Source organism: Sorex fumeus, unplaced genomic scaffold, assembly GCF_029834395.1.
Source record: "Sorex fumeus unplaced genomic scaffold, SorFum_2.1 ptg000008l, whole genome shotgun sequence".
Taxonomy (NCBI): Eukaryota; Metazoa; Chordata; class Mammalia; order Eulipotyphla; family Soricidae; genus Sorex; species Sorex fumeus.
Genome location: NW_026606065.1, coordinates 67,392,123 through 67,417,850, shown reverse-complemented (window position 1 = coordinate 67,417,850; position 25,728 = coordinate 67,392,123). Strand labels below are relative to the sequence as shown.

Sequence of the window (25,728 nt, the reverse complement as noted above, 5' to 3'; positions counted from 1 at the left end):
GCAGATGGCCCCCCAGCTGACCCAGAAGTTGAAATGCAGCCTAAATGAAGCCAGAAGAGGGAAAAACAATAACAACAAAACACCTTTACCTATTGGAAAAATAGAGGATAAGCAGTTCAACTTTAAACTGCTGATCCAGATTTTAAAAAGAAGAGCCATTACAGTAGTAAAGTTGTCAGACCACAAAATATAACACTTGGCAACTTGGAAGTGTTGCTACTTGGAAATATGCTATCATAAGGAGACAACAACTCCTCAGAATTCAACCTCAAAGACATGAAAGATTTTGTCTCCTTATCTGGGAGAGTGCAAAATCGTTGCAATAAACTCAGTGAAGTAGAAGAAAACTCAAAGGTTAATCAAAGAGAGAGCCCAAAACCCAGTAAAACAAACTAATCAGCACAGAAATAAAATTGAGAAGGTAGAAAAGTGAAGCTTTAAATTAAAAACAAAACAAAAAAAGGCTCAAAATATAAAGAAAACAATACACAAAATCAAGAGTGCTAGAGAAATCTATGGAAACAGAATAGACCAAAAGGATGGATGAACCAATGATCTTGAAGATAACAACTCACAAATCACTTGGTCGATGGCAGGAGAAGAAGCACAGAGACTACCTGATTCCATTAGGAATGACAACATAAGGATAACTTTGTCCATTATTACAACAAGGGAATCTCAGAAGGGTAACAGAAAAGAAAAAGTATAAACAGTTACTTAAAGAAAAAAATAGATGGAAAACCCCCAGATTTGGGGAAGAAATCAAATGTACAAGTTTAACAAGTTAACATACCTCCGGTTTTCTAAATGCAGAGACTCACACAAAATCACACAATAGTGAGATGGTCAAAAGTTTAAGACAAAGAACACTGATTATGGAAGAAAGATGAGCATATAAGTTATAAAGGTATTCCAAACAGACATTCGTCGGATTTCTCAGCAGAAACTCTACAGGCCAGAGGAGAGTGGAATGGTAAATTGCCCAAACTTCTCAAAAATGACAACTGACTTCAGAATTAAGGAAAAAAAAATAAAGAAATTCATGGACAAATGATGCTGAAGGAATTTGCTAACACTAGACCTTCCTGAAAAAAAAAATGCTGAAAGGGGGCCGGAGTAATAATAAATAGGTTAGGGTGCTCGACTTGTACACAGCTGACCTGAATTTGATCCTCAAGAGTCATCCCTGGGTGCAGAGCCAGGACTAAGTCCAAAGCACAGTTGTTTTTGGTGGGGCTCCAAAACAAACACAAGTACAACAACAACAACAAAAATGCTGAAAGGAGTTCTATCTAAATCAGTAAAAAGAAGTTGAGACTCAAAATTTAATGGGAAATAAACAGAATCAAAAAAATGGAAGACAAATGATAGCATAAACCCTCAAATAAAAACTGTCTCATAAGTGTAAGTTGACAAAAGGCAGAGTAGAAAGTTGGACTAGATTAAAACACCAAACTCTATGCTGTTTACAGGAGATTCACTTAAGCTATAAAGACAACAATAGACTTAGAATGAAGAGGTAGAAAGTGGTAATTCAAGTCTATAACAAATGTAAAAAGGGAAAAACTGCTGTTTATATAATATAGATTTCAGCTCCTGAAAGACAGCAAAAGATTAAAAATGGACACTATAGTGATAAAAGGAGATTGTAATAGGAAGGATAAACTACACACACACACACACACACACACACACACACACAATACAAGAGCACCAAAATGCAGCAATATAATAGAAGTAAATACATTAAGATCTAATATAAACACCGTATTAGATTGGGATCCATTATATAGTAATAAAATAATAGTATGGGGCCCTAACACACAACTTACAGCAATGAACAGATCATCCAAACAGAAAATCAATAAGTCAACAATGGCCTTAAGGGACAAATCAGAGAAGATAGACTTATAGAGAATTCCATTCCAAAATACAATAAACAGACTTTTTCAAGTGTCCAGGGAATATTCCTAAGGATAGATAACATTGGGACACATAACAAGTCTCAATAAATTTATAAAGATTAAAATCATAGATCCAGGGAGACTGGTCAAGTAGTATAGCACATAGCCAGCATGTCCAAGGCATTAAATTCTATCTGTGGCCACTATGTGGCCAACGAACGCCACTTGGTCTAGGCAGTAGTGCATTTGGCAGGACCACTGAAGTCATACTTATTGCTGACAGGCTAAATATCACCAGAAGAGGCCTCCATTGAAAAAAAAATAAGAAAAAAGAAAAAAAACGAGAAGAAAAAGGAGAAAATTATTATCAAGCATCTTTTTGGATCACAATGGTCTCACAGTATAAATCAACGCAAAGTAGGTAGTTTGTGGACAATATAAATGCTCCTAAACAACTAATGAATCAAGGAGGATATCAAATTTTAACATTTAAAATATACCTGGAGATGGATGAAAATAAAAATATGAGAACCTGATAATGTGGGATGTTGCAAAGCCAGCACTAAGAGGTAAGTTTCTTTCAGTATAGACTTGCCACAGGAAACAAAAATCACAAATAAATAATCTTATGTGTGTATCTAAAAGAGTTAGGAAATGAAAAAGTAAATGAAAATTCAGTGGAAAAAAGGCTTAATAAAAATTAGAGGAAGCATTAAAAGATATTAAAAAGCTAATTCAGAAGATCAATAAAATCAAGATCTCACTCTCTGAAATTAACAAAACCGACAAACCTTTAGCTGAAAAAATAAAATGTAAATAAAATCAAACCTTAAAGTGAAGTTACAACAGATGTTACAGAAAAACAGAATCACAACAGTACACAAATCAGGGCAGCAAACTATCATCTAGAAAGACAAATTCTTAGAAACAACAATAGACCAAACAAACTCAGGGAAAAAAAAAACAGAATAGACTCAGTGCTTGTTAGGAAATAAAAACAGTAATCAAAAGTTCCCTTTTCCCCCAACCACAAGTACAGGATCAGATGATTTCACAAATGAATTCAACCCATCTTCTAAAGACTTAGTAGATATCTCTCTGAACTTTTCCATAAAATTGAAAGGTGGGGGAAAACACTTTCTATAAAGCCAGTTACTATTCTAATTCCAAAATCTGACAAGGAAATCAGACAAATATCTCAGACAAAGACACGTGAAAAGATGTGAACATTCTTAGAAAATACTGGCAGATGGACTTTTTGTTTTTTGGGTCACACCAAGTGGTGCTCAGGGGGCTTACTACTGGCTCTGCACTCAGGGATCACTTCTGACCATGCTTGGAAACTATATGGTGTGCAGGGGATAGGGCCAGGTTGGCTGCATGCAAGGCAAGCACCCTCCCTACTGTACTATCTCCATGGCCGCTAGAAAACGGGATTAAACAATACACTAGAAGAATGATACACAAAGACCATGTAGGGCTTATTCCAGAAGTGAAAGGATGGCTAAACTCTCCTTAAGTTAATAAATGTGATACACACCTTTATGAAAGGATAAAAATCACATGGTTGTATCCACTGATGTTGAAAATAGCATAAAATGATTCCATGTAATTTTTGAGTGAAGAGTCAGCCAACAATGTCAGGGGATACAGTTCAAGATAGATTCAATCTCTCATATCTTATGGCAGCCTGAACATCTCCAGGTTTGGCTCTGGAGGCCCCAGATGCCCCCAGGGTGTCCCTGGTAGTCTGTGGCATCGCAAGACCTGAGCTTTCTCTTATGCTCAGGCCTCAGCACTGAACAGATGACCTCAGTATCTCCAGAAGTGGTCTGAGCCCCTTGAGCAGTACTTTAAAGCACTCCCAAATAAACCCATCAACGGATGGGTCAGAGTTGTGGCCTTATATTCCTAATGCTTAGAGTTCCTACAAATCATATCCATTTTATATGCAGCCATATATTTTATTTCCTTACAATTTCAAATAACCAAGACTAGTGAGGGAACTCAAAGGGTAGAACACATGCTTTGGATATGGGAGACCTGGGTTTGATCCCTGACAATGCAGATCCCATGAGCACCATCAGAAAAGACCACAAATAATGGTTTTGTCTAATACATTTCCTGATAATTTTATAAAAAATCTCTGACATAACAAAATACCAGAGGTACCAAAATAATGAAACACTGAAAGGGGTCTAGATAGACTTAAGCCACTAGTTAATAGGCTGTTCGTTTGTTAACTAGATTCTTGATAAGAAAAAAAAAAGAATCTTCAACTTCCTGATATTAGTAACAGGAAATAAAGCAATTAGTCCCTGAGAGGTCACTCTTTTCCTCTTTTTACTCTTTCATTAGTCTCAGATTGCTACTGATAATTCTTATTCATTGTATTAGTATTTTAGACAATAAGATAAATTGATTTCTTCAAATTAAAAGCACCAAGAAAAATGTTAATATCTTATATTTTCAACATGTTTTCGATAGGGATATTTTGATTGAGTAGAACTGACACATTCCTATAAATCCAAGAAAGTAATTATATTAGCAGTTATTGTGGCGATAATTTTGGAAAATTGTTATATCCATCTGTCTGAGAAAAGGGACTAACAGAAAATGAAATCATATTCATTACAGGAAAGAAATTATTGGAATTTAGTAGTAAAGCAAGTTAAATGTGTTTCCAGCAGGCTCCAAATTTAAGTTTTAATGCACTTTTAAATGTTTCTGGTCTCAAAACATTGAACAGCTAACAATTTCCCCCAAGAGAACAATACCTTGAGGGGTAAAGGCATTGGAATATGGGTTGACCAGCAATCAGAAATCATTACTCAGTACATTAAATACAGTACCCTGGCACCTAGGTAAGTAATTTTGAAACTGGCTAAATATCTGGAAAGCATGGCTTTCCCAGATTAAACTTGAAATAAACTGGACTTAGAGTTACAACACACTAAAAGAAAAGTGCAAAATAAGGTTTTAGAAAGTTACAATTGAGTGAACATATGAAAGGCTAGAGGAATCAAAAGAACTGAAGTAGAACATCTGGTATTTCTGGCAAGTTTTCATTCTCCAAATTTGTAACTTTGAGGAGCCGATGAATCATTTCATATGAAGGTTTATTATTTTTCTGAAAGTGGCTTAAAACATAGGTACAATTAAAGTTTTTTAATAACATTATTAAACTAGAAAGAATGAAATTACCCAACCAGTAAAATAAGTCTGACGAAAAGGGCTGGAGCTATAGCACAGCGGGTAGGGCGTTCGCCTTACAAGCGGCCAACATGGCCGACCCGAGTTCGATTCCTCCGCCCCTCTCGGAGAGCCCGGCAAGCTACCGAGAGTATCTCGCCCGCACGGCAGAGCCTGGCAAGCTCCCGGGATGTATTCGATATGCCAAACACAGTAACAACAAAGTCTCCAATGGAGACGTTACTGGGCCCGCTCGAGCAAATCGATGATCACCGGGAAGTAAAATAAGAGATTTTACAGTTCCCTTCACTGGTAATCTTTTCTTGCCTACTTGCTGTGGCCCTCAGGCTTTCTCTACCTTTTCTTTTCTTCTCTTTTTTCAGGGGAGAGCATGAACACAGTCCCTCACTACCAAAAATTGTGCAGTGGAGTTCTCACATTTGGGTAAATAGCAGCGGTTACCACATCCGGAGTACAACTGATAAGCCTCGTCCTGGAAAAACCACGTTCGTGATCATGCAATGTCCCTTGACAGGTAAGTATCTCTCGACCTTTTCTTGTTTCTACCAATGAACTCTCCAAGCTCTAGTATCGCCCACTCATTTACTTGGGATTCAGATCTCAAAGTATCATTCATGGGCAGTACACTAGTAATTGATGCATTTATTCTTAAAATGGGCTGGAGCGATAGCACAGCGGTAGGGCATTTGCCTTGCACGCAGCCAACATGTCCGACCCGAGTTCGATTCCTCTGCCCCCTCGGAGAGCCCAGCAAGCTACCAAGAGTATCTCGCCCGCATGGCAGAGCCTGGCAAGCTCCCAGTGACGTATTCGATATGCCAAACACAGTAACAAGAAGTCTCACGATGGAGACGTTACTGGGCCTGCTCGAGCAAATCGATGAACAACGGAAGGACAGTGACAGTGATTCTTAAAATAATCAGTTTCTCATCACATATCACTGTTCTCTTTAGAAAACATGTCACTATCTCTCTCATTTGAAAACAAATGCTTTGTCTTGACTTCAATTCCTTCCCAAAATAATAATCTGCTTCTCCGTTTGACAGCAAACTTCCCTGAAATCAGTTTTCAAATACTCTTTATTTTTTTTTAACCCACTTCAGTTAGGAACTTTTCCCATCCATTGTCACCTACCTAACCTTCATCAGTCACCTCCATGTTAATTAAGCAAATAGTCATTTCTCATTTCTCACCTCTTGGTGGGTGTGGGAGGTATACAGGTAACAGTTGTTGAGTTGCCCTTACTTAGCTTCAGGGACATCACTTCTGCTTGGTCATCCATCTCAGCGTTTAGATACTTTCTCTTTCTTATCTTGAACTTCAATTGTTAGAAGGTCCCAATACTCAGTCCTTGAATATCATCTCTTTTATAGTTAAATTTTAAAACCAATCTAGTCTCATTGTTTAAAATACCGTGTGTCTGGTGATAATACCTCCACTTTATTTGTTCATTTTGGGGCCATGACAGGAGGATCCCTGGTTCTGTACTCAGACATCCCATTCCTGGCAGGGCTCAGGACAGTAAACATGGAACCAAGATCTAATTTGGGTCAGCCCTATGCTAGGTAAGTGCCCCATCCATGTACTATGGCTCCAGGCCAAATCTTTTATCTCTGCAGCCCCATTCTGTTTCTGGATATTTTAAATAAGATGTATTGTTTTACAAATTATCTTCATTTCAACTCTCCACAAGCAACAAACAACAACAATCAAAACTACTACTCTTCTAGAAAAATATAACAACAAAAATTATCTGCTGTAGACAAAAACTAATTTTAAAAGGAATTTGTGAAAAAAACTTCCTGGGCATATATGGCACTTCTTAATTGCTAAAGATGAATTTCAAAAATCACTTTTCCTAAAATCTACAGATATGCAGATACACAAAAACTCATTGATATCTATGGAAAATACAGAAGACTGATATGTGCCTGAAACAAAATTATGGCTAATATATTTTTAGATGGGCACATGTCTTTTGTACACTTTATTGCAGGCAGACAGATAGGAAAGGATAGCAGGTAATAGTTTTTCTGAAAGCTATGAAGTCACTCTGAAGCAGATAAAGCCATGAAAATCACATCCGAGATTAAAACAAACAAACAAACAAACTAAACTGATCTCTTGTAGATGGAGAAAACAAGATACCACCCAGAGAGTGATGGAACCCCTCAGAAAAGGAGAACTTCCAAGAACAACTAAAGGTCACAATAAAATTTATAGAAAATATCATTAAAATACTAAGGCTCTTTCACATGTGTAAGCAAGCACTTCAACCCTTGTTCTGTCTCTCTGGCCCAATAGTTTTATACTTTTCATTGCTGATGTGGCAACACAGTTTACAATAGTATGTTTAAGCTTTAGGTGGAAAATGTTACCATATCATACCCAAAGGTCAATATCCCTGCAGCACTGTCCATAGGTTTCTTTGTATTTTACTGATAAATGGGCTCTGAATCAGCCATAAATTTTATACGGCTTGTGTACCACTATTAAATTGGTCTTTCAAAAATAACGCATCCTTATAGCCAACTAAGGAAAGTTATGTGTAAAAAAGACCGTCTCTCGGCTACATGCAAAAAAATAGGCTCAGAACTCTGCCTAACACCATGTACAAAAGTAAGATCAAAATGGATTAAAGACCTCAACATCAGACCAGAAACCATAAGGTACATTGAAGATAAAGTTGGCAAAACCCTCCATGACATTGAAGCTAATGGTATCTTCAAAGATGCCACGCCACTGGCCGAGCAAGTGAAAACAGAGATAGATAAATGGGACTATCTTAAACTAAGAAGCTTCTGCACCTCCAAAGAAACAGTGACCAAAGTACAAAGACAGTCTACAGAATGGGAAAGGATATTCACCGAATACACATCTGACAAGGGGTTGATATCCAGGATATACAAAATACTGGTTAAACTCCACAAGAAGAAAACATCCAACCCCATCCAAAAATGGGGCAATGAAATGAACAGAAACTTTCTCAAAGAAGAAATCCGAATGGCAAAAAAGCACATGAGAAAATGCTCTACATCATTAATCATCAGGGAGATGCAGATCAAAACCACAATGAGATACCATCTCACACCTCAGAGACTGGCCCACATTCAAAAGAACAAAAGCAACCGATGCTGGCGTGGATGTGGCGAGAAAGGGACACTCCTTCACTGTTGGTGGGAATGTCCACTGGTTCAGCCCTTCTGGAAAACAGTATGGACGATTCTCAAAAAATTAGAAATTGAGCTCCCATTTGACCCAGCAATACCACTCCTGGGAATATATCCCAGAGAGGCAAAAATGTATAGTCGAAGTGACATCTGCACTTGTTTGTTCATTGCAGCCCTCTTTACAATAGCCAGAAACTGGAAGAAACCTGAATGCCCAAGAACAGATGACTGGTTAAAGAAACTTTGGTACATCTACACAATGGAGTACTATGTAGCTCTTAGAAAAGATGAAGTCATGAAATTTACATACAAGTGGTACAATATGGAAAGTATCATGCTAAGCGAAATGAGTCAGAAAGAGAGGGATAGACATAGAAAGATTGCATTCATCTGGGGGATATAAAGTAACAAAGTATGAGATTAATACCCAAGAATAGCTGAGATCAGCACCAGGAGGATTACTCCATAACTTAGAGGCCAGCCGGGTATCCTAGAGGAAAGGGCTATTCAGATAGAGAAGGGAGCACCAAATAAAGGATGTTTGGAGGATCCTCCCAGGAGGGGAGATGCATGTCGAAAGTAGACTATGGACTGAACATGTTTGCCATTCAATGCCTCTTTTGCAGACCACAACACCCAAAAGGAGAGAGAGAACACAGGGGATTGCCCTGCCACAGAGACGGGGGGATGGGGGGATGGGGGTGGGAGGGATATTACCCATGGTGGTGGAAAATGGGCACTGGTGGAGGGATGGGTATCTGATCATTGTATAATTGAAACCAAAGCACAAAAAATTGTAAATCTACAACTTTAAAAAAAATAAAATAAAATAAAGGGGAAAAAAAAAAGTTTCATAACCTAATTAAAAAAAAAAAAAAAAAAAGACCGTCTCTGAAAACATCTTTTTGTCTTTCTTTGTTGGTTTCACCCAGAGATGCTCAGGGGTTACTTCTGTAGTTGCTTGAAACATGAGGTGCAGGGCATCGAACTCAGGAGCCTATGTGCAAATCATGCACTCCCGTCCTTTGAGCTACCTGTCTCACTGCACAGTCTGAAAACAACTTATTTTAGACTTCAAGTATCTAAAAACTTATTTTAGACTTAAGTGAAAAAAATGGTCATTACTGTTATTTCCAACATTCTCAATACATTTAAAGGGTAGTTAAAAGGCAAAACAAATGGTATTTAAAACTACAATGCTAAAAGTGGCAGGAAATTAAAAATACGAGGGTAGAAAAGGGATATAATTGACAAATTGGTGATTCAGGTATCTAAAAATAGAATTTGAATGAACTTGAAAACTCAATCCTTACTAAATTATGGCTATATTATCAAGAAAGGAATGACAGCGAGCATGACCAATTCATAATGTGTTTAAAAAAAGGGTCGTGAATGCTGCTACAGGGAAGTCTAAGTTTTACTTTATCTGTAAAATGCAAAAAAAAATTGTTTCCCATCTATTTATTGTGATTACAAAGTGACATACTGTGTAAATATGTGAACATAGTGCCTGATCTATAAGTTAGGGGCTTAACAAGCATGAAGTAGTATCACCACTGTATTTAATTTCTAAACTTGCTTACTATACTTTCCTCCTAAGTAATTTTTTATGAAATTGATGCAACTGACCAAGTGACAACAAAATGAAAACAAAGAGAATATTCACACAGAACTCTGAATTCTGCCTGAAAGTTTTTAAACAACACAGTTTATTACAGGGAACAAAGCTATACTTTGAAATCAGTTTGTTCTGTTAAAATGACAAAAATAGCCCAGAGTATGTAATTGAATGACTATAGTGCACTCTGTCCAAGAAACAAGGGTTTAGCTTGCTCTTTAAAGTACATGCAAGTCCGCATTGTTCTTTCCATTTTAATATAGACTTTGTACCCCTAAATTGACTTTCTGAAATAGATAATTGTTGTACACTTTCAAGTCACTTTGTCAGTGTTCTTGAACTGTGAAAGTAATTCAGTGTTGAACTCATAAAATATATTCTCCAAGGTCCAAGTTTAAGTGAGGATAGTGATTTGTTTCCTAACAATAGAGCCCAACTAAATTTAAAAACTCCTTTGTACTAGACAGTCCTTGAAGCTTGGAGCGTCTTTCTTATCCACAGCCCTTCTGAGCAAGGCAGCCAAGGCTAGCTTCTACTGCGTAATCTACTACCGCCACCCCCCAACTGTCACGATTAAAAGTCTACCACCAATTCCTACTACATTTCCCACTGCCTCAGTGATTCTCCCATTGCAATTCATAGCCACCACCATTGCTCATCACAACCATTTCTATCTCTTACCACCACCAATATGACAGGTAGAAAAAAAATCCAAAGCTCTTAACTTTTATGCTTTATTAAATCCTCAGCACAACTGGAGATATATATGTTTCTATTTCATAGATGAACAAATCAAGGAACAGAGAACATGCGATGAGTATTCTGGGATAAGTTCACAGAGTTGTTGAATGTGAAAGCTAGAATTTAGATCGAAGCTTTCAAATTCAGTAGTTATTCAATAGCAGAGCTTGAACCCTGAGCTGCACAAATGTGAGGAATTTATTCTAGCAGTGAGTGGCCATATTCCCATCCCTAGGGTTTTTTTTTTTCTATTTTTTAAGTGTTGCCCCATACTCAGCAGTTTACCTGGCTCTGTGCTTTACCAATTGTATTATCTCACTGGTCCTCCAGAATTTACTTATGTGTCTATGACTAGGGACCACTCCTGCAAGGGTTTGGGGGACTCTAGAGGGTGTCAGGGATCAAACCCAGGTTGGCTGCATGCAAGGCAAGGGCCTAATCTGCTGTACTATCTCTCTGGACCTCTAGATAAAAATTTTTAATAATTCCAATGTATATGTTCTTTCCCTGGCTTCGTATGTTACTTGACAGAGATGATGCAACAAGTTTTCACTGCATGAATCGACGTAGTTGCTGGGCTTTGGGCCAGGCAGCAGTGATTAGTGCTCCAGAACAACAGGTGGTAGAATACTACCAGGTATAGGGCAATCTATACTCGACACAGTTTAATTTTCTTCTGAATTCTTTTTGGGGGACAATGAAACACAAAAGGACACAAAGGACAAAAGGCACAAATAGTATTGGGAGACTAAAATCAAGAACCAAACAAAGGCAGTGAGTTAGTGCCATAAAATCCCCCAAAAAGAAGCCATAGAGAGGCTGGAGTGATAGCACAGCAGGTAGAGAATTTGCCTTGCACACTTCCAACCCAGGTTCGATTCCCAGTATTCCATATGGTCCCCTGAGCACCACCAGGATGATTCCTGAGTGTAGAGCCAGGAATAACCCGAGTATCACTGGTGTGACCTAAAAAGAAATAAAAAAGCCTTAAGAGATGAGATAAAAGCAAGACAGGCATCTTCTGTTACTGAACACACCCCAGAGAAAGAGAAGAGGAGGATAAGACTGTTGTGTTGAGATTGGCACAGCACAGCAGTCACTGGGCAAAGAGAGCATCCTGAGGAGAACCCAGTTCTGTTTTAAGTTGACTGGGCAGTCTCTCACAAGATCTTTTCTGGCTTCTCTCAACTAAGCAGTAATCCCTTTTTCAGGAAGGAGTCTTTATCTGCTCAAATCAGTAACTTTTGCAAGATGTTTATCAGTTGTTTATTCTTCCACATACAATCACTTGCCATAGTCTATAGTTTATCTTTATCTTAACTACTTCAATTTTGGTATACACCATCACCATCTCTTATCTGGATGGATTGCAATATCCTCTTACCTGGTCTCAAACCAATCCATTATTTTCATTCCCAATCAATTCTCCATGTTGCTGGCTCCCACACCCACCTTCTGGACCTACCTCAGTCAGTGTAGTTTGATTCTCTTCTCCATTTAAGGCACTGCATCTTTGGGGAAACACCTTTAGAACAGGCTCTGCTATTATTATTACATTGTCTAACTATTTTATTTCTTAATACTTATCCCTCTTACAAATATCTCTTTATTTGCATGTCTTCCTTTTTATGATAGATTCCTTGAAGACTATATTGTGCTTTCTTTGTTTAATCTTACACTTTATATATAAACCTGACTCTAAAAAAAGTGTACAATTTTTGCTTAAATATAATACCATTTCCTCTCACAAATATAACACCTGCTGCATCACAGAGGTTTCTGAATTTTGAAACAACAAAATCCTCAATACAAGACAACATTGCACATTAAATATAACTAGGACATTGCCCCTTATTAAGGAAGGTCAATGTTCATGCACAGAATGCTCTGGTAAGGGAAGGGAAAGGGTGGAGTGCACAGAACACACAGGATTCAAAGGAAGACGGTCTACAATTCTGAAAACAGTGAGATGTCCTGACTAGGCCAGTGCCTTAGGTTGTAAAATTTGGTGACAGCGGATGAAATCAAGTGTGTTCACATTCTAAGAAGAGCAGTGGGCATATTATTAGGATACTCAATGAGAGTCTATTTTGATGAGGATCTTAGCTGCTTGCAAGGCTGCTAGTTCTGGCCACTAAGACTAAAACATAGAAGAAGCACAGTCTCTTTAAGGACATTAAAGAGTTTCCTTCTTGAAAAGAGACACAGATGAAGAGAATCCTTCTCTGGTACCCACATGCCATTGGCCATGGCTGTGTGTGTACATGGGGCCAGCTCTCTTACAGGAATTAATTGGTGAGCCCAAGCCATGAAGAAGAGGGGGGAGGGTATGTAAAAAAAAGAGTTCAAATATTTAATGACACTGTTGAATCCTTAATGATAAAGAACTAAAACAGTTTATTTAAAAGGAAACAAAGGTCAGTATCCTAAAGTCTTTTGTTTTTCTTTTTCCTGAGAAAGGAAAGATGAGGTGAGGCGAGGTGAGGTGACTTGAGGTCACATCTTCCACCTCATTTCCACGGTGCTTCTATTCATCCTGAATCAGTCAGGATGCTCCACCTTCAAGTAACAGATGACTAACGCATCTCTAAAAATGCTGTGCTTATTGTAACATTTATCATGGAATACAAGCTTCTGTTTCTTTGAGGTGGCTCTTTGGGGTCTCAGAGAACTGGTGTGGTACAGAGAATCTGCAAACCTGTTTTCTACCATGTCACTTTTTTGTATGACTGTGGTGAACAAAAAGCAAGAATTCTATCCTCCTATAAACCCACAAAAATCTTCAAAAATGCTTACTCCTCCCAGCCCATAAACATTAAGGGAGTAGGGGAAAGAACACGATGGAATGATGAAAAATTTTCTTTTAACCAAAACTTTTTTATTCAAATGAAATGCTCAATATGCTAGCCAAGTAGGACAGATCCCATTTCCCGTTATCTATACGTAACATATGGCTGTCTTCCTTTCACTCGTCCATTTGTTACTGTTTAGTACATAACCATTTATTATCTAGATGTTAATGAGAGCTCATCATTTTCCTGCCCTCGAAGAATTATTCAGAATTCACTTCAGAAGATGCCACAAATTATCTGCTTAGTAAATTTCCTAGCACATGGTAGGCAACCAAATATTTGTTTAGTGCATCTGCTCTGCAGCATTCTATTTTTGAAAGTTCTAACCTTGTGAAAGCAAAATCTTCAGAATATGGCACCTGATTAGAGGAGGAGGGGAGGAAGCAATCACTAAAAGGTATAATTTTCAGATCTGGAAGGTCCTTACCAATACAAAACTCAGCCATTCATGTAAGCCTCAAATTCCTGATATCATGCCAAGCCACAATTCTTTTTCTGTGCTAAAACCTTACAACTGGTGAAGAGATCATTCTGTCCTAATGGAGTTCAGACTATTGCACAGTCCTGACTCTCAGAATGCTCCGTAGTGGGAGTCAAATCTGTTCCCTGTGAACAGAGGAGAGGGAATTCCTATACATCATCCAATCAAAGCATGTAAGAAAATGGTGGTCGAATGTAATTAATAGTGAGTGACCTGGTGACAGACACCAAGTATAACTTTGAACAGGTTCTTTAAATTCCCTGACATTCATTTCCCCCCCCTCTAAGGTGAGGATGATAATCTTCACCTCCCATGTTTTTTGATAAGAAGTAAATAATTTAACATAAATGAAGGTAGATATTAATATGTAGAGGTATGCAAGAAGGTGATACCACTGGGCACTTTTAAAGATTACCCATTGCCAACGGAAGAGTTTTACTAATGAAATAAATAGTTTTATGTAGCATATGTGAGAGAAGAGGAGTGAGAAGATAGAGGGGAAGGGGGAGGGAGAGGAGGGAGAGAGAGGCAGGGAAAAAAACATAGAGAAGGGAGAAGAGTTCCACAAAGGGAGAAATTTCTGCAGCCACTTCAAAACAGAGTGCCAGAAAGTGTTTCTAAAAACATCATAATGTAGAACAGGTATATTAATTTCAATTACATTTTAATCTAAATGCACTGGTGTCACTTAAAAGATCATCTTAGTTATATATTACAAGTAATAGGAAAGACATGAAATATTGATGAAAATATTTAAACAGATACAGAAGAACTCTGTCATATTTGGGACATAAAGAAACATAGTAAAAAGGTAATAAATGCCCAAAGACAACAGTTTGCAGAACTAAAGCTTATCAGGGTGGGGGGGAGCACCCTGGTGGAGGGTGCGGTATAAGGCATTGCATGTGTGAAACCCTACATTAACAATACTGTAAACCAGGGTGCTGAAAATAAAAAAAAAATTAAAACAATTATAAAAGTTAAAAAAATGCATAAACGTTCTGAATTTATATTTCCTACCTCCAAAGGAATAATGCTGGAATTGGATATCTAAGAAACATTACTTCAAAAGACATGAAAATAAAGTTCTATTGAAAAACAAAAACAGATTTCCCCATACGGAGAGTAGCTTTATGTCAGACAATATACTAAACTTGTTCTGCCTAAGCTCATCAAAAACATTTGAAAGAAATATTATCTCCACTTTACACAGATGAGACAGAACCTATGATAGTCAAATAACAAAAATACCACACAATAAGTGGCTGAGGTAAGATGTGAAACCTGATCTTGAATGTAACATACCTTCTGTTAGGTTTCCTTACATATAAAATGAGTGAGTCTGGTATAATTATTATAAATGCATTCATTCATAAAAATCTCTTTTAAAGGAGAATAGACATCAACCAATTTAGGATGATCTGACTACTTAGCAGATATTCTAATATTTAGCCTATCATTACATCAATTCTCCTTTATGATGATTTTTTCTTTATTACAAAGTGACTGGTAGACTTATTTTAAAAAAATAGGTAGTAATACAAACTTTTCTAATTCATGTTTTTTTAGTAAAAATTCATACACTATAAAACACAAAATACTACAGAAACAGTAGACACATGTACATCTTTCAAACACTGACAAACTATATTTCAATGATCTGCAATGTAAGAGCCCAGAAGAGGCCTTTTAACTAAAAATACAGGACAAGGGCTAGAAAATTCTAGAAAGAAAAAAGACAAAATCCAGTAAGTTAATAATTAGTCTAACTAATTTGAGTTTATAAATAACTTAAAAATCTGTACTCATTAGGGGCCAGAGAAATAATACAGAGGTTCAATCCTGAAACCCCAAAAATACAAACAAAAAATGTTGTATTCATTAATAGGTTGAGAATTTATTCTGTATTAATTTAATCTTTTTATTTTTAATCTAGATGAATTAATTTAAGTATTTTAAACTATTTTCTTTAATAATCTGTACAGAGGATAGCTATCTATTAGCCAGTTGCCTTACTGTCATCCAGTCACTCACGGTGGCAGAAATTTGGGGTCTCTGTTTTATCAAATTTCAAGTCTTGCATTGACCTCACATTCCACAGTGGCCCTTCCTGGCCCAACAAAGGCCATATGTAGAACACTGGAGTAGTCACTCATGCTCTTTAGGAGGAAATTTGCTTTTGAAGACTGTCTGCTGTTAGATTATAGATATACACTATATTTATAGAACTAAGAAATGTCTTCCATTATCTATGCAAGAAACATTAGAGACATTCCCATAGAATTATTAATATACTCAACACTGTGGTGACTGCTTTGGTAGCAACTAGAACAGTAGGTACAGGAAGACAAATCTTCCAAAGTGATAGTCTTTGTTGCAAATAAATAAAAAATACAACTTTTAAAGTAAACAGTTCTATATTTTATCAACTTTTGTGAACTTTTAAAAAATCTGTAACCACCTCAGTAGAGATCACAAAATTTTATGTTTAAACTAAAGAATGAAAAATCAATAATTATTGAACTGATATATAACAGGAACCAGCTGGTCTTTTATGTATTAATTTATTTGCAGACTCTTAACGCTCTTATGTTAGAACTATCATTTCAGTTTCACACCAAGGAATAAGACTTAAAAGTTTATTGTCATACTTTTGTCCATGTTCTTGACTCAACTTCTGGTGAGGAAAAAAGTCACATGTGATATTCTCCCTTTAAAAAGAATATCATAGAATATGAACCACCTTCAGAACATCAATATGGGTCTCAGGGGACTCATAAAATCCCAGTCCTTTAGAGAAATGCCATGGGAAATCCTTGTCACTATACAAGGTATAGAAGCATCCTAAATAGTTTACATAAGAGTGGATAAGGAAAATGCTATATACACACAATATTTAATCTTCAAAAACATGTCATTTGAGATAACATGGATAAACTTAGATGGTATTATGTTATATAAAATAAGACACAGAAAGAGGAAAAATGCAACGTAGTACTTATATGGAAATTTGAAAATAAGAAGAAAATAGAAATAGAGTAGAAAATTGCTGGCAAACTTTGTGATAGAAGAGGTTTCTAACCAGCATAAAGATTCTACCATAAAAGGTTTCCACTATAACATCAATAAGGGTCTAAAGATATAACATAAAGCACAGTAACAACTGATAGCACTATATTGCATGATTTTAATTTGCTAACAGAGCAATTTAAATGTTCATGCCAAAAAGTAAGGTGATTTATCAACCCAATATGGGAGATTCCTTTGCCATGTGCACATACAATAAATCATCATGTTTTATGATTTAGCTATTCCATATTTTTACTGAGTTACAACTCAGTAAAAGAAGAAACTTTCAGGGACCAGAAAGCATGGAGGTAAGGCACTTGTCTTGCTTGTGACTGACCTTGGTTTGAAAATTTGGCATTGTATATGGCTGACTGAACACTACAGGGAGTGATCACTGTGCACCACTAGGTGTGGCCCAACACACACCCACCCACACCCACACACACAGATAATAGCTGTATATTTTATTAAGAATTATGCAAGAATAGATTTTCTACACCGATTTTGATGTCATTGTTACCCTAAGAAAAGTCCCCACTCTCAAGCTAGTTCTAATGAAAATTTAAAGAAAGTAAATTCAAAAACCAATCCTGAAATAACATACTGTCATTGAGACTAAAAGCCCTTTTCTTTCTCTCAGATTTACCTCATGTTTTGCCTCTGCCTAAAAAATGTATATTCTTAAAAAGTCTTCAGAATTTCCTGCAACACAAAAAGTAGTAGACAGCTCTTTTTCTGACACCTCATATAATATCTTCCTTCCAGAACCTGTTTTTCCTTTGAAATTAAGCCATAAAATAAAACTGTCTTGCCTGAGAAACAGTGTATTAGTGAAGTGGGACACATATACTTGTGTAATTTAAGCTGAAGTGCAGCATGTATAAAGTGTTACATTTTACCACAGGGAAAATATGCCAAATATACTTAATATTTGTTCTATTCTAATATTTCTGGGTAAAAATTTAGTTAACAAAACATTATGATGTAATAAGGCACGGGTTAACTTACAGTGATACATAAAGAATATGAAAAAAGATTAACCCAAGGCAAAAAAGGTGAATTAAGTGAAGTCTGCCTTTTAGTCACTATTAATGCTGATGACATTCCATTCCAGGCAATGCACTTTTCTCGATATGATCAATACGTGTCCACTAGTCCAGTTTACCACAGGTATTTTTTATTTTTATATCTTAGCCTATTTTATTTAATTTTTATAAAAGAACTATGATTTACAAAGTTAGTAATAGTTGAGTTTAAGGCATACAATAAATCAAAACCAATCCCACCACCAATGTCGACAGCCCTCCACCAGTGGTCCCTTATTATCTCCTTGTCCCTAGCCCGCCTCATCCCTGCCTGTCAACTTGACAGGCACATTACAAGGTTCCAGTAGTGCAGCTTAGATCTCAGGTTTTCAGTGTCATTGAGTCTATGTTTTGGATATATATAGCTGTACCACTCTCCCATATCACCAGTATAACTGAGGTCCTAATGCTGATCACCTATTGTTGCTTGTCCTCTTCCACTGTTCATTTCTTTCTTTCTCTGTCCTTCTTCTCTGTAAATACTGGGGTCAGGTTGAGTATTTCTTTCACTGTCATAATAACTACCCTGTATACAATTCTAGATTTTGGGAAAGGTCTTTATATAGCCATGATTTGTTGCATATTGACTATTTTTTCCTCTCAAGAATAATGAAATGACAGTGATTCAGTATCTAAATTGGATCAAGAAGTTGATTTAAGATTAGAAGCAAAAAGAAAGATGTTAACATAAATTCAGAAGATATTCTCGTGTACCCTTCCTTTCTAATCCTGGTCCAGCAAAATGCTTTTCACAAAGATCAAGGGCTATCAGTTTGTCTATGGAGAGGGTTTCAAAATGTTTGTTCTTTGGGTATTCAGAGGGATCCAGAAACCTGCTATAAAGAAGGCACAATGACACCAGACAATGAAACTCCCTGGACCAAAGAAATAACAAGGGCAAAGTACTCTACACATATGTGGTTATCTAAAAAATGTAACCTTAATCAATAAGCTCTGTAGATGGGTTAACAATGAACATGTCACCACCTTCAGAAATCTACACAGTCAGTGTGAATGAAAACTAACCACTGATAGTCAATGCTGTTAAAAAAAATGCATATCTCTAAGACCTTAATAACTTTGGACATTCTATATAATCATCAGGCTAACACCATGACTTTCATTGTTAAGTATATATTTATTTTCTTTCATATGCACTCAAGTTTAATTCTAACAAAAATTTATTTTGATTATATTTTCTGAAGGAAAAAAATCCCAATTTCTAAAGACCTGAGTGAATTTTATTTAAAAAATTATTTTAACTTAATCTTGACAGAGTAAAAGTTGAATTTTTCAATTCATACCTGAAACATTACAATGCATTGTTTAAAACATTTGTTTATTCTATGTAAATATTCATAAAATATGGATATAAAATTTTACTTTACTTTAATAAAGATGGACAATATAACTCTCCATCATTTCCTCTGTAAAATGAAAAATTCCCACAAGCAAAGAATCTTTGTCACACAAACATTTTCTACACAAGGCAGAAAATGTTGGTTGAATAAGATGCCATAAAATACATGACTATTGCAAAGTGCTCTCCTGGATTTGCCTGAGACTTATCTGCAAAACTGAAAATATGAGGAAGACTTTAGCAAACACAGAAGGAAAAGATTAAAATTTTTGAGTAGAAGCTTTGTGAAACACAGTTATTGGTAATTATTTAAGCTAGTAGGCAAATATTATAAGCCCATTTATTTGTCTTCCCCAATAACTCATTTTTTTCTGCAAGTATTCACTGTGACTAGCATATGCAATACTCTCTATGTTAAAAGTTTTATGGGGGATGATCCATCAAGTTGCAATTATTTTAACAATTTAATTTTAATTTCCATAATACTCAAATACTTTTTTGTCCCTTTGAAGCCATTTAAATTACAGTTCACTGTTCTGTTTTTAATGTTGTGTAGGTCATAATACGGTCATGCAGTGTCCAGGATCATGCTCAGGACACCTCTGTCACTTGAGTCATGTACCAACCCCAGATTTGAAAAATTTTTGTACTGAAAAAAAAATCCATAAATAATTCTCCAGGAACTAAAAAGAATTTCAATTAATATTTTAGTTATAACATTAAAATCTTTCTGCTTCTAAAGGTTTGTTAATAAGTATAACAGCTTATATTAAAAATGGATTAAATAGTTATAATGGAATTTGTAAATAAGGTCTTTTTATCTGATTCATGAAACTTTCAAAAGATTGAAGAGTGTAAACTTTATTTTGTCACTTTCATTTTTCATGTCGGTAATAAATGCTATTTTGATAAAAATGATTTTTTTTGCTGTGAATTTCATACAACTCTGGTTTCACAAGTGATAAAAAAGGGGGAACATACTCTAGCACTCAAGTTGTTAAATCATACTTCATGTTTCTTTTAAAGTTAATCGTCAACCTTTGTACATCAGGTAAGAACTAGGTGATCAATAACGTGGGTTTCCTCCTACAAAATAAAAATCCTAAGGAAAAATGGATGTGATCACCCTATAAACATTTCTGAACTATCACTAATTCTCCTATGTCTTAGGAACCCTTTCACTTATGATCATCCAATGAAATAGTGAACAAAAGGCTGAAGCATAAATGAAACTTGGGTGGACCTGAATTCACCCTGCTTGGTCATGAGCTAGTCAAAGTAGGGAAAAAGAGGGAAGAGATCCCAAGCTTATTGGTTTGCTTGCTCTGTCCAGAAGAAAAACAAAGCAGAACCAGTTGAAACAGAGATACGTAGTTCTGAAGTTAGTTTTTTAACTACCACCAGAGTGGTGGCCAAAATGGTCCTGCTGATTGTCCTTTCAGGAACTGGGGGTTCAATGGAAGTTAAAGGAAAACCAAATTTCTGATAGAAGACACAGCCATCTCATTCCCTTCCATGTTTGCTGCAAAACTAGTGTCCAAACATTGTCCATAAGACATCTAATTATCCATGGCCAATGTTGTGGTATTCACAGATGTTATCATTTCAAGGTCAGGAAAAGAAAAAGCTTGCCACAGCTTAAGAACTAGTAAGTAAAGTAAAGGCCCTCCCGTTGATCATCGATTTGCTCGAGCGGGCCCAGTAACATCTCCATTGGAGACTCTGTTGTTACTGTGTCTGGCATATCGAATACTCTCGGTAGCTTGCCGGGCTCTCTGAGAGGGGCGGAGGAATCGAACTCGGGTCGGCCATGTTGGCCGCTTGTAAGGCGAACGCCCTACCGCTGTGCTATTGCTCCAGCCCAAGAACTAGTAGGTGACCTTATAGATGGAAGTAATCATGATATGACATATCGAAGTTTCTCAGAAATATTATGCAAAATGTATTTGAAAGTCCTATGATAGTCTTTAGCTTTCCATTCTGGAATGTGCAAGCAAATCAATCATGTGTGACTATCATTTGCAAACAAGGTTACATGTCCGAGTTTTGGTGGATGGACGGACATGCTTCAATATTTTTAACCACTACCAGAGTGCCTATCTGTACCATACTTTCTATAAAACTAAACCATCCATAGACTCCCTTTGCAGTTTGGATATGATTTGATTTGGCCAATCTCTGAATTGCTTTAGGTTAGGAAGTTCAAAATGAAGCCAAGGGTCACATTTTAGCTGGCGATTTTGGTTGCAATTGGCTTTCTCTCGAGACATCTGGCAACTAACTTTGAGGACAGTAAAGAGCAGAGGACAGATATGTTACACTCATGAGGACTGTGACAGAGCTTGGATCTGAAGTTGAAAGTAATGGTGGTAGTTCCCTGATAAAGGAATTTTCTGTCAGGAAGGAGCAGTGAAGTTCTGGAGCCAGCAACTAAAGCAATGACTTCCCAATTCAGCAGGCTGTTTCTGTATCCTAGAGGAGGGAGCAATTGCTTTGGTGACCTGTGTTAGAGCTTCTAATGCTATTCATCAAACTTAACTAGCTTGTATCTACACTCTGCCCAATGAAACTAATCTATTTAAGAGGCTATTATAAACACTTTTCTGTTTAAACGTGCTTCTCTTCTCTGAATCCTGATCTCTATCTATGTGAATCCATAGATGCCCCTTTGCAAGAAGAGGATTTCCAATTTGTAGTGGACAGAAAGAGCAATGCAGGGTTCAGAGGTCTGAGAGGAATGAAGCAGTCCAAAATAATGTCCCAGGATTAATGGGTGCTGACTCCACTTTCCCCCATTAGAAAGATGTGCTCCTAGTGACACAGTGATATGTTCAGGGTCCAGGGTAGGCATATGTTTCAAACAAATATTCCCCTGACTTCAAGTGTGCAGATTGTTAATCTAAATACTTCCTGAGTAATAACAAGATGAAACTCCCAAATATAAAAGAGCAGTAAATGTCAGAAGAGCTGTACTTCATAGTGTGTGTGAGACCAAGTTTCCTGTGAGGTGTGTTGGCAGCTGCGAGTCCCTATTACTCCTTGGGGCATTGGGGTTTGGTGGTGGCCACAGAGAAACGCAGCCACCTAACTTCCCATAATACCATGCCATGTCTTTGGCTACTTCAATTATTAAATTGTTTTCTGTATGCGTGTGTTTCCCCCTGGGTTTAGAGCTCATTTGAAATATGTCTCTTGATAAAAGTTTCTTTGTTGTAGGGCATTTGCCTTGCACGCAGCCAACATGGCTGACCAGAGTTCAATTCCTCTGCCCCTCTCGGAGAGCCCGGCAAGCTACCGAGAGTATCTCGCCTGTACGGCAGAGCCTGGCAAACTACCTGTGACGTACTCAATATGCCAAACACAGTAACAACAAAGTCTCCAATGGAGACGTTACTGGGCCCACTCAAGCAAATAGATGAACAATGGGAGGACAGTGATCAGTGATCCAGTTTAAAGATCCTTAATTTTCTTTTGCCTGAAAAAAATGATCTTTGTAGCTACCCATCACTATTCAGAAAAGAAATAAGAAAAATAAGACTAGAATTGGCCAGTACTGTTGGCAGGCCCTGAGTTTTTGCGATAAAGAGTGGTTCCCCCATTATAGGATTATTATAGGGTTTACCTACAGGTTGTAGGTAGAGTTGATGTATTAGGTAAATGAGACAAACCCAGCTCCCAGAAGAGAACAGCGCAGAGTCTCCTGACCCCGCGCCTGGCTGTCCTTGCCGGGGCCCCTTGGAGGGGAGCGGGTTGAGTTTCCGTCCCCGCCCCTACCAGGGCTCCAGCAGCCGAAGACCTCCAGAACCAGCCACCACCATGCTGAGACAACTCTCCACATGCATGAAGGTACCGGCAGAGGAACAAAGGCATGCGGGTCCTGGAGCTGAGATTTCCAAGCCTGCTTGGATTGGGGCTGAGTATCCTCCACCCAGATCCTCCATATTCCAGTAGGCAGGGGTCACAAGCACCAACTGGCCCCCTGGCGCCGTGTAATCCCATCAACGGCCAAGACCCAGAGACTATAAAACCCAACTTCTGGAAGCATGCGGCCGCAAATGCGGCCGCATGACACCTTATTATCTCATTCTTACTTTGGACAAAATGGCAGGCTGCCAAATGTAACCTGCCCACACGGCAGAGTCTGGCAAACTCCCCGTGGTGTACCTAATATGCCAAATACCAGTAACAATGATCGGTCTCATTCTCCTAATCCTTGAAGAGCTTTTAATATGGCACTTTTTAAAAAATCTCAGGGCTAGGATGAAGGAGACGTTACTGGGGCCTGCTCGAGGCAATCAACGAACAGGATGGTCGTGATCGTCGTGATTGTGAGACACACCCAAACCCCAGGATACTTAGTAAAATTTGCATTTTACAAAAACAAATTTCTAGAGGGTTGGGATTGAAAGTGCGAGGATTAGGGCACAGGCTATGCATGCTCCAACTCCATTTTGAGTCACAGCAGCCTGTGCTCCCCAAGTATCAGTAAATTTTGCAATAGAGGCCCCCAAGTCCCATCAACTATGAATCCAAAAACCTGAAAAATGCGGGGGTGCCCTTCTTGGCCCTGGGCACTGTAGGGCCTGAGCAGCACAGCATCTGTGATCCTTGCACTGAACCACTGGCACAACTGGTTGACAATTTCTAGGAGTGGACCGAGGTCCTAAGACCTTCTTCTTGTCCAAATTGTTTCCTATAAACAATAAATAGTTTTATGTTGGCATGTCCTATGCAATGCAATTTTGAGACATCCGTATTTAAAAATGTATCTGTGGGACAGTGATGCTTAAGATTATTCACCGTTCATCTGGAATTCAAATTTCACTAAGCATCCCAATTTTATCTATAATCTTAGTTGAGGAAAAGTTCCCCTATATACTACCGCCTCAGAGCCATCGTTTTCTATGGCACGGTTTCTTAGGCTTCTTTCAAGACTCACTTTTGCCTAAGAATATTTCATGAGGCCCAATTATATAAAATAAGCATACAAATCAAACAATTACTAGTGAATTATAAATTAAAAGAAAAATTTTGAGGCTTCCACATGTAGTCATGTGACCCAATGTGGGGTTCTTGCAAGCTACAATTTAAGAAGCTAGGTTCAGTGACAACTTTTAGGGGGCCCATTTGTGATTTAAGATCCATTTTAGGCCCATTTGTGATTCAGAGGGAAAGAGCTCAGTTGGGTGATTTAACATGCTAAGGCTCATATGTACCACTGATAAAAGGTAAAGGTAAAGGCCCTCCCGTTGATCGTCGATTTGCTCGAGCGGGCCCAGTAACGTCTCCATTGGAGACTTTGTTGTTACTGTGTCTGGCATATCGAATACTCTCGGTAGCTTGCCAGGCCTCCGAGAGGGGCGGAGGAATCGAACTCGGGTCGGCCATGTTGGCCGCGTGTAAGGCGAACGCCCTACCCGCTGTGCTATCGATAGCTCATGCTTAACACACTGGCAACAGCACTACAACTTGTATTAAGATTCTTTAAAACAGTAGAGAAAAAAAGTCAATAAAGCTTTTAAGCTGACTTTGGATTCCTGTTATTTCTGAGATTTGCTTCCTTGAATCTGGATTCATATATATGCTTGCCTCACAGAAGCGGCATGGGATGGCCCTCTAGAATTAGTACCACTTCCTTTTTTTCTACAGGCTGTAAGAAAGCTCAGAAATCAATTACAGAAGAAAACTCTTATAGAAGAAGGGCCAGAGATATAGTACATGGAATAAGGTGCTTGCCTTGCATGCTGCCAACCCGTTTGATACCTGGAACTGTATATGGACCCCAGAGCATTGACAGAAATGATCCCTGAGTGCAGAGGCATGAGTACACCCTGAGTACCATTGGGTATAGGCCCCTCCTCCACCTCCAACCCCCCAGGAGAAAAGAGGAAAAAAGTGATGGATCATAAAATATGGGTAGAATCAGACAACTTGATCTTTCTTTATAGTAGTCATGGATAATCAGCAAAGAAACAGTTCTAAAAATTATGTGCCAGAGAAGTCACCCTCCTGCTTTTCCCATCTGTAGGGAATAAAATATAATTATTGTGGTTAATAAAAGACAGAAATTTGGCTTTACAAGTTTAATAATAGCGTAGTATCCTATGCTATTGCTGTGATGAAGGTATGCCCTAGAGCAGAAAAGCTATTCCAGAGTTTCGACTCAAATTTACCAACGCCTGTACTGTGTAACACAGAGAGCAATAGCAAGCTGCTTAGTTTTTTTATTATTTGT

At 37.7% G+C, this 25,728-nt stretch overlaps 1 protein-coding gene and 1 non-coding gene across 5 annotated transcripts in view; both read right to left on the bottom strand.

Moving 5' to 3' along the window:
* The window catches only part of DIAPH3 (diaphanous related formin 3), a 553,005-nt gene that overhangs the window by 42,432 nt on the left and 484,845 nt on the right, over nucleotides 1–25,728 (bottom strand). The window lies entirely within an intron of this gene.
* On the bottom strand, nucleotides 5,477–5,639 carry LOC130019557 (U1 spliceosomal RNA). Its single transcript, XR_008791863.1, has one exon. It is a non-coding gene; the product is annotated as a U1 spliceosomal RNA (small nuclear RNA).